The following is a 10,944-nucleotide window of genomic DNA, read 5'->3' as shown; positions in this document are numbered from 1 at the left end:
GGAGATTCTCACTCACCAGAGTTTGGATTGAACTCCCCCCTGCCTTTGTTTAGCTACTCGAACTTAGAGCCATATATATGTCCTTGAGAACTCACATTCACTGCTGGATACTTTGAGACATCAGCCCTGGGGGCAACATGCCCCCAGCACAATTTCTCCCTCTCAAATAAAATATTAAAAACTCTAATCCCTATCTTGGCTCAGTTTCTCCAGCATTACACTATAGGAATAGTATAGAAACTAGACATTATTTCATTGATATAGTAAACCTTTTGGATGAGGAAATTCCCTCTCATGATGTAGGTTGACACATTCTCTGAAATTTAGAGTTTTGGTATCTCACCATCCTACAAGATTACATTAACTCTGAAACCTCTCACCTCTTTAATACCTCCTAACCCAGAGGCCTTTCCCTCCTTCTGATTGGAGAGGTCAGAGGATGGATAGGGAAGAACATCCCCCAGATCCTTGGTTTGAAAGAGGCACCCAGAGCAGCCATCTTATCCTTTCAAGCTTCACTCTTCTGGACTTCAACATACCTCTATACTAGTTAAGTTATACTTTGATCTCCTCCCCTACCTTTTTACATTCTTTTTATGAATTTTCTTCCTCCATTGGATTGTGAGCTCCTCGAAAGCAAACAGGACTACATCCTTCTTTGTATGTCTAGCACTTAACACAATGCCTGGAATATAGTAGGTCCTTAATAAAAGTTTATTGGCTGACTGATTAATAGTTTCCTGTAGAATAGAGAGATTAAGTAACTTCTCCAAAGTCAAATATTCAATATATATTAAGGGCAGTACTTAAATCCAAGTCAGTTCAGCATTCAAGACATCATGCTGCTTGTTATACACACACACACACACACACACATACACACACACAAAGTAGCACGCAAATTATTTAGTATAAGCTACAGTTATAACATGGTTTCAGTTTAAGACTGCAATGGTCATGTGTATATATACCTTTTATGACACTGAGCTGCCTCAGAATATCTGAATTTACCAGATGGTACTGGATTGAGCTAATGTCTATACAATCTCTTCCCAAGTACCAATTCAGTCTCTGGAGAGGGAGAAGAGGAGGGACATTATGTTTACAACTTAGATAGTTCCTATATAGCATCAATCCCTCCAAGTTCTAAGTTCAAAGCTCTCTCAGGTTCATGTCTGTGCACCTTGACTTCTCAAAGATTCCTTACTATGACAGCAACATCTGCCTTGGAAAAAGGACTTCATCATGTCTCAAGTTCCTGGTTAGGAAACTTTATCATCCGTGCTTAGAATTGAAAGAGAGAAACAAAATTGACCAAAACCCCAAAGGAGGCCTAAAGGGAGAGTGGAAAGATCAGTTTTCCTTATACCCAGTTTAGTGAATAAAGTCATGCTTTGGCTGAACAAAACCTTCACCCTTACGTGCTACCAGGAAGACAGAGATAACAATTGTGCTTCAGTCAGATAAATTTAAAGATACAGTTTTGGCTACACAACAAGACTGTTTACAACCAAGTGGTAAGAGAATATAGAATGCTTTCTCACAGAAGCAGGCTCCTAATGTCTCACATATGGATGAAGGCCTCCACCTTAATTGATCTGGATATGAGCAAATTCCCATTGCAGTTTTGTTGTGTTTTTAATTCTACGACTTAAAAATTTTTTTTCTTGTATTTAACTGAATACAAAATACACAAGAAAAAAAAAAAGAAAAAATAGAAAAAGACAGGAAAAGGAAAAAAACAAAAACAAAAACAAAAACAAAACATTGTTACAGGCCCAGCAGAACATTATGGAAAATTCAAAATATATAAAAATACATTTCCATTTCAAGAAAGCATATTTGATAATAGAAGAGATTATATTCCTTTGCTTCCTTGTAAATTATTCTTTTGTTCTCTAATGTGCACTATTTACTTTATTCTTTTTTTCTTCTTCCATCTATCCACCTCCCCAAGCAGGCCATATATATATATGTATATATATGTGTGTGTGTGTGTGTGTGTGCATGCTTCACTCATACACACAAAAACACACTCACATCCACCCATGCACCCATACATACATACACCTACATACATATATCCACATATACTTAGATATATATACACATATTTTACATAATACTCATTTATCCATATGTAAACATATATCTAAAGCAATATTAATAAGACTGATTTCTCTCTTGATTGAATCTCTAAGTCTGATTTTGCCTAAGATAAATGATTCCTAGCCCTACTTTTTTTTCCTAATAAATTCAACCCCTGATCCTTGTGAGGTTTGTGTACATCTCTTATTTCCTATCCCTACTTTAATTCTGCTCCTTTAATTCTACCTGTTTAATTCTACTTTACTTTAATTCTGCTCCTTAGATTTGCCTTGCTATTACTTAATCTCCTTCCCCCATGAATCCCTCCTTTACCTTCTCCCCCACTCTTTCCTTCTCTCTTCATCCTATTCCCATTAGGAATTCCCAGTAATAGGAATGGGATAAAGTATATTGATTATTCCCATTAATCTACATACTTTATCCCACTCCTGTTAATCTAAACACCTTTCTGTATCTCACCTTCTACTATGCCACCCCCATTTATCCCTTTCCAAGTAACCTACACACTTTATCTCATTTAATACACCCTTCTATACCCCATTTTATACTTTATCTCCTTCCCATTAATCCACACAACTTGTCCCACTGCCATAAGTCCACACATCCTTCTATATATCCCACATTATCCTTTCCCTCCCCCCTTATTTCTTTTTTTTTTTTTTTTGTATGTATTTTTTTTTTATTATATATATATATATATATATATTTTATAATATTATCCCTTGTATTCATTTTTCCAATTTACTCCCCCTCCCTCTATTCCCTCCCCCCGACGACAGGCAATACCATACATTTTACATGTGTTACAATATAGTCTAGGTACAATACATGTGTGCGAATATCACTTTCTTGTTGCACAATAAACATTAGAATCCGAAGGTACATGCAACCTGGGCAGACAGATATTAGTGCTAACAATTTTCATTCCCCTCCCAGTGTTTCTTCTCTGGGTGCAGCTACCTCTGTCCATCATTGATCAACTGGAAGTGAGTTGGATCTTCTTTATGTTGAAGATTTCCACTTCCATCAGAATACATCCTCATACAGCATTGTTGTTGAAGTGTACAGTGATCTTCTGGTTCTGCTCATTTCACTCAGCATCAGTTGATTTAAGTCTCTCCAGGCCTCTCTATATTCCTCCTGCTGGTCATTTCTTACCGAGCAATAATATTCCATAACCTTCATATACCACAATTTACCCAACCATTCTCCAACTGATGGACATCCATTCATCCTCCAGTTTCTAGCTACAACAAAAAGAGCTGCCACAAACATTTTGGCACATATATGTCTCTTTCCGCTCTTTAGTATTTCTTTGGGATATAATCCCAGTAGTAGCGCTGCTGGGTCAAAGGGTATGCACAGTTTGATAACTTTTTGGGCATAATTCCAGATTGCTCTCCAGAATGGCTGGATTCTTTCACAACTCCACCAGCAATGTATTAGTGTCCCAGTTTCCCCACATCCCCTCCAACATTTGTCATTATTTGTTCCTGTCATCTTAGCCAATCTGACAGGTGTGTAGTGGTATCTCAGAGTGGTCTTAATTTGCATTTCTCTGATCAGTAGTGATTTGGAACACTCTTTCATGTGAGTGGATATAGTTTCAATTTCTTCCTCTGAGAATTGTCTGTTCATATCCTTTGACCATTTATCAATTGGAGAATGGTTCGGTTTCTTATAAATTTGGGTCAGTTCTCTATATATTTTGGAAATGAGACCTTTGTCAGAACCTTTGTTTTTAAAAATATTTTCCCAATTTGTTACTTCACTTCTAATCTTGTTTGCATTAGTATTATTTGTACAGAAACTTTTTAGTTTGATGTAATCAAAATCTTCTATTTTGTGATCAATAATGATCTCTAGTTCTCCTCTGGTCATAAATTCCTTCCTCCTCCACAAGTCTGAGAGGTAGATTATCCTCTGTTCCTCTAATCTATTTATTATCTCCCTCTTTATGCCTAAATCATGGACCCATTTTGATCTTATCTTGGTATATGGTGTTAAGTGTGGATCCATATCTAATTTCTGCCATACTAATTTCCAGTTTTCCCAACAGTTTTTTCCGAATAATGAATTTTTATCCCTAATGTTGGAATCTTTGGGTTTGTCAAAGATTAGATTGCTATAGATGTACCCTTTTTTGTCCTTTGTATCTAATCTGTTCCACTGATCTACCGGTCTATTTCGTAGCCAATACCAAATGGTTTTGGTGACTGCTGCTATATAATATAGCTTTAGATCAGGTACACTTAGACCACCTTCCTCTGAGTTTTTTTTCATTAGTTCCCTTGCAATTCTTGACCTTTTATTCTTCCATATGAATTTTGTTGTTATTTTTTCTAGGTCATTAAAATAGTTTCTTGGGAGTCTGATTGGTATAGCACTAAATAAATAGATTAGTTTGGGGAGTATTGTCATCTTTATTATATTCGCTTGGCCTATCCAAGAGCACTGAATGTCTTTCCAATTATTTAAATCTGATTTTATTTTTGTGGCAAGTGTTTTGTAATTTTTCTCATATAATTCCTGACTTTTCTTTGGTAGATGGATTCCCAAATATTTTATACTCTCAACATTTGTTTGGAATGGAATTTCTCTTTGTATCTCTTGCTGTTGCATTTTGTTAGTGATATATAAAAATGCCGAGGATTTATGTGGATTTATTTTGTATCCTGCCACTTTGCTGAAATTTTGAATTATTTCTAGTAGTTTTTTAGCAGAGTCTTTGGGGTTCTCTAAGTATACCATCATGTCATCTGCAAAAAGTGATAGTTTGATTTCCTCATTTCCTACTCTAATTCCTTGAATCTCTTTCTCGGCTCTTATTGCCGAGGCTAGCGTTTCTAGTACTATATTGAATAGTAATGGTGATAGTGGGCAACCTTGTTTCACTCCTGATCTTACTGGGAAAGGTTGCAGTTTATTTCTATTGCATATTATGCTTACTGACGGTCTTAAATATATACTCCTGATTATTCTAAGGAATAATCCATTTATTCCTATACTCTCAAGAGTTTTTAGTAGGAATGGATGTTGGATTTTGTCAAATGCTTTTTCTGCATCTATTGAGATGATCATATGGTTCTTATTAATTTGATTATTAATATGGTCAATTATATTAATAGTTTTCCTAATATTAAACCAGCCCTGCATTCCTGGAATAAATCCTACTTGATCATAGTGTATTATCTTGGAGATGATTTTCTGAAGTCTTTTTGCTAATATCTTATTTAAGATTTTAGCATCAATATTCATTAAGGAGATTGGTCTATAATTTTCTTTCTCAGTTTTCGATCTACCAGGTTTAGGTATCAGTACCATGTCTGTGTCATAAAAGGAGTTTGGTAGGACTCCTTCATCCCCTATTTTTTCAAATAATTTATATAACATTGGGGCTAATTGTTCTTTAAATGTTTGGTAGAATTCACATGTGAATCCATCTGGCCCTGGGGATTTTTTCCTGGGGAGTTGATTAATAGCTTGTTCTATTTCTTTTTCTGAAATGGGACTATTTAAGCAATTTATTTCCTCCTCTGTTAATCTAGGGAGCCTATATTTTTGGAGAAAGTCATCCATTTCACTTAAGTTATCAAATTTATTGGCATAAAGTTGGGCAAAGTAACTCCTTATTATTTCTCTAATTTCCTCTTCATTGGTGGAAAGATCCCCCTTTTCATTTGTAAGACTATCAATTTGATTTTCCTCTTTCTTTTTTTTGATCAAATTTACCAAAGGTTTATCTATTTTATTGGCTTTTTCATAAAACCAACTCTTGGTTTTATTTATTAATTCAATAGTTTTTTTACTTTCAATTTTATTGATTTCTCCTTTTAATTTTTGTATTTCGAGTTTAATTTTTGGTTGGGGGTTTATAATTTGGTCTTTTTCTAGCCTTTTAAGTTGTAAGCCCAATTCGTTAATCTTCTCTTTCTCAATTTTCTTCAAATAAGCCTCTAAAGATATAAAATTTCCCCTTATTACTGCTTTAGCTGCATCCCAAAGATTTTGATATGATGTCTCATCATTATCATTATCTTGGGTGAAATTGTTAATTGTTTCTATAATTTGCTCTTTCACCCAGTCATTCTTTAAGATGAGATTATTCAGTTTCCAATTACTTTTTGGTCTATTTACCCCTAACTTTTTACTGAATGTAGCTTTTATTGCATTGTGATCTGAGAAGAAGGCATTTATTATTTCTGCCTTCCTACATTTAATTTTGAGATCTTTATGTCCTAATATATGGTCAATTTTTGTATAGGATCCATGAACTGCTGAGAAGAAAGTATATTCCTTCCTATTGCCATTCAGTTTTCTCCAAAGGTCTATCATACCTAGTTTTTCTAATGTTCTATTTACTTTTTTAATTTCTTTCTTGTTTGTTTTGTGGTTTGATTTGTCTAAATCTGAGAGTGCTAGGTTGAGATCTCCCACTATTATAGTTTTACTGTCTATTTCTTCTTGCAGTTCTCTTAACTTTTCCTTTAGAAAGTTAGATGCTATACCACTTGGTGCATATATGTTTAGTATTGATATGGCTTCATTATTTATGCTACCTTTCAGCAGGATATAGTTTCCTTCCTTATCTTTTTTAACGAGATCTACTTCTGCTTTTGCTTGATCTGAGATAAGGATAGCTACCCCTGCTTTTTTGGCTTTACCTGAAGCATAATAAGCTCTGTTCCAACCTTTTACCTTTACTCTGTATGTATCTCCCTGCTTTAAGTGTGTTTCCTGTAGACAACATATTGTAGGGTTCTGCTTTTTGATCCAATCTGCTATCCGTCTCCGTTTGATGGGATCGTTCATCCCATTTACATTTACAGTTAAAATTACTAATTCTGTATTTCCTGCCATCGTATTATCCCCAGATTATACTTTTTTCCCTTGACCCCCCTGATCCCCCTCCCCGATATTTAATTTACAAACCCCCCTTGTGACGCGCAACCCTCCCTCTTTTTTTTTTTTTTTTTTTTTTTAGGATCCCTCCCCCCTCCCTCCAAGTCCCTTCACTTATTCTCCTTTTCCTTTCCCCTTTTCCTCTCCCCCCTTTTAATGAGGTGAGAGAAAATTCTCTGAAAAACAAATATGTTAATTATTTACTCTTTGAGCCTCTTCTGATGAGAGTAAGATTCACACAATGATTCTCCCCCTCACTAAGTTCCCTCAGATATGGTGTATTTTCTATGTCTCTTCCTGGGATGTAGTTTCCCTCTTTTTATCACTCCTTCCCCTTTTTCTGAACCGACCTCCTTCCCTTTACCACACCCCCCTTTTTTTCTTTTATATCAGTAAAATCAAATTATCCTTGAGTATTTTTTATATACCCACAACAAAGTTACAGTTCTCAAGGGTTCTGTGTACCTTTTTCTGTTTCTCTTCAGTCTTGTGGATGTAGATCAAATTTTTTGTTTAAGTCTGGTTTTTTTCTTAGAAACATATAGAATTCCTCTGTTTCATTGAATGACCATCTTCTTCCATGGAAAAAGATGCTAAACTTAGCTGGGTAGTTCATTCTTGGTTGCAGTCCTTGATCTTTTGCCTTTCGGAATATCAGGTTCCAGGCCCTTCTATCTTTTAATGTGGAGGCAGCCAGATCTTGGGTGACCCTTATTGTGGCACCTTGGTATTTAAATTGTTTTTTTCTAGCTGCTTGCAGGATTTTCTCCTTTGTGTGGTAATTCTGCAGCTTAGCCACAATATTCCGTGGTGTTCTTTTTTTAGGGTCTATTTCAGAAGGAGTTCGATGAATTCTTTCCACATCTACTTTCCCTTCTGTTTCTATTATCTCTGGACAGTTCTCTTTGATAATTTCCTGTAAAATAGAATCTAGGCTCTTTTTTTGGTCATAGTTTTCTGGAAGTCCAATAATCCGCAGATTATCTCTCCTAGATCTATTTTCCAGGTCTATAGATTTTCCCAGTAAGTATTTGACGTTGTTCTCCAGCTTCTCATTTTTTTTGTTTTGTTTGACTGATTCTTGGGTTCTCTGTGAATCATTCATTTCTATTTGTTCCATCCTGACTTTTAAGGAGTTATTTTCTTCTTTCACAGTTTTTAGTTCTTTTTGTAAATGCCCAATTTCATTTTTAAATGAATTATTTTGCTCTATTGAATTTTTTTCCATTTCCCTAATTTTTTTTTTTTGAGAATTATTTTCTTTTTCCAATTCAGAAATTCTATTTTCTTGAGACTTTTTTATCTTTTCCAATTCAGAAATCCTACTTTCCTGTGTTTTTTTAACCTTTTCTAATTCACTAATTTTGTTTCCCTGCATCTCCTGTGAATTCTTTATTTTTTCCAACTCCAATTTCAGGACGTTGTTATTCTCTATCATAACTTCCCTTTCCTTGCCCCATTTTTCTTCGATCTCCCTCAATTTCTTAAGAGCTTCTTCTAGGAGAGAGTTATGTGATGGGGGGCAGGAATCGTTCCCCTTTAGGTTGTTATCTTCTGAATCTTTGCTGTTAACTTCCTCGGGGTTGGATACCCGCTCTTTCTCTGTATAGAAGGAATCTATAGTTTTTCTAGCTTTTTTGCTCATACTTAAAAAATGTTTTGGGGTCTGTCCCTGGGGTAGGAAATTATTTACTTCTTTACCAGCTTCCTCCCAGACCGGATGGATGCAGCGGCCCCTGCGCCCGTGCTAAGAGAGAGCTCTGGGAGAGAGTTCCCCACCCCCTCCCTGGAAGCGCCTCAGAGGTGATTAGCACTGCTGTGCTTCGAGGGCGTAGAATAGTGAAGACAGCAAGAAGCTCAGCCTATGTGTCCGGGTGGGGAGTGGACGTCTGCAGCAGGTGACGTGAGAAGCCCCTGCGCTCAAACTGGAAGTGTCTTCCAGAAACCGCGGTCCCTAGTTCAAAGGTTCCGCTTCTCTGGGACTTCCTGGAGCTGAGTTCCACTCCCTCCAGCTAAGCTAGGCAGTGTGTGTTGCCTTGGGCCGTATCCACCCACTTGTCAGTCTCTTAACTATTCTCAGGAGGTAGCTGAGGCCACACCCCCTGGTGCCTGAGTCACCCCCAGGGTCCGGGGAAAATCTAATCTGAGTTTTAAAATATTTTGGCTTTCTCTTCTGAACTGCTAAATAATTAGCAGAGAAGAGCTAACAGCCTGTGCCAGATTCCTTTACCTCAGTGGCTTCTCTGATCCCAGAGCCCCTCCCAGCGCAATGGGCGCAGTGTGCCCCTACCCCACCGTCTGTGCTGGTCTTTCTTATTCCTCCCCTGAGAACTGACCTTTCCTGTTGAAACTCCAGATTCTCTTCAGCTGGTAAGTCGTGCTTCCAGTCCTTGTGGTATCTATCAGTCCTGAGCTAATTTTGAGACTTAATTTATCTAATTGGTTGTGAGGGAGTGAGGACGTTCACTGAGTCGTGTGTTTCCTCTCCGCCATCTTGGCTCCGCCCCTCCCCCCTTATTTCTTTATAGATTTTGGAGGGGGCTAAAGCCTTCATGGTATATATGTAGTGCTGCCTATTTAACCCATTTCTGATGTGAGTAGGTTTTCAGAACTGAGTCCTCCTCCCCACCTCTAATGTCTCTAAGTTTATTCTTCCTTTGCACCTTATTTGTATAATTACAATTTTTTACCTTTTCCTAGACAGTTTTGCTTTTTAAAGTCAGATCACACTCAACTATGGTCCAATCTTTCTTTTGAGTTATCTAATTATTAATACTAATCTTAAGAAGATGGTATATATTTCCATATTAAAAAAAAACTATTTGTCTATAAGTTTTTTGAAATTAATTTTTGATATTGACTCATGTTAATTTTTTTGCTAAATTTTGGTTTGGTTGAGACAAAGTCCTAAAAATCAGCAAGTTAGTTGAATGTTTATTTTTTTTTCATTTAATATCATAGATAATTTTGCTGGCTATGATATTTTTCATTGCAGGCCTAATTTTTTTGATTGCCAATATATATGATTCTAGGATCTGTGATCTTTTATTGTAAACATCAATAAGTACTGTACAATTCAAATTGTAGCTCCAAGCATATTTGAATTGTTTTTTTTTTTTTTTTTTCCTTGTTTCTTGAAAATTTTTCTTTTTGAATTTGGGGTTTTAAAATTGGCAATAATATGTTTATTTTCCATAAAGTATCTCTCTGAGGTGGTAATGGGTGGATTTTATCTATTTCTACTTTTCCTTCATGTTCTATCACTCAGATCAATTTTCTTGAATTATTTTTTGTATTATTCCATCAAGATTGTGCTTTTAGTCACAGCTTTTAGATAGCCCAATTATTGTTATGTGTTCTTTTCTTGGTTTGTTCTCCAGATCTGTTTTTTTTTTAAGTTTCTTTTTTTTATTAATTTTATAATTATAACTTTTTTTTTTTTGACAGTACATATGCATGGGTAATTTTTTTATAACATTATCCCTTGCACTCTCTTCTGTTCTGAATTTCCCCCTCCTTCCCTCCACCCCCTCTCCTAGATAGCAGGCATTCCCATACATGTTAAATGGGTTATAGTATATCCTAGATACAATATATGTGTGCAGAACCGAATTTCTTATTGCACAGGAAGAATTGGATTCAGAAGGTAAAAATAAGCTGGGAAGAAAAACAAAAATGCAAACAGTTTACACTCATTTCCCAGTGTTCCTTCTCTGGGTGCAGCTGAATCTGTCCATCATTGATCAATTGGATCTGAATTAGATCTTCTCTTTGTTGAAGATATCCACTTCCATCAGAATACATCCTCATATAGTTTTTGTTGAAGTGTATAATGATCTCCTGGTTTTGCTCATTTCACTCAGCATTAGTTCATGTATGTCTCTCCAAGCCTCTCTGTATTCATCCTACTGGTCATTTCTTACAGAACAATAA

Source organism: Sminthopsis crassicaudata, chromosome 2 (genome assembly GCF_048593235.1).
Source record: "Sminthopsis crassicaudata isolate SCR6 chromosome 2, ASM4859323v1, whole genome shotgun sequence".
Taxonomy (NCBI): domain Eukaryota; kingdom Metazoa; phylum Chordata; class Mammalia; order Dasyuromorphia; family Dasyuridae; genus Sminthopsis; species Sminthopsis crassicaudata.
Note: the sequence above shows the minus strand (reverse complement) of the source record.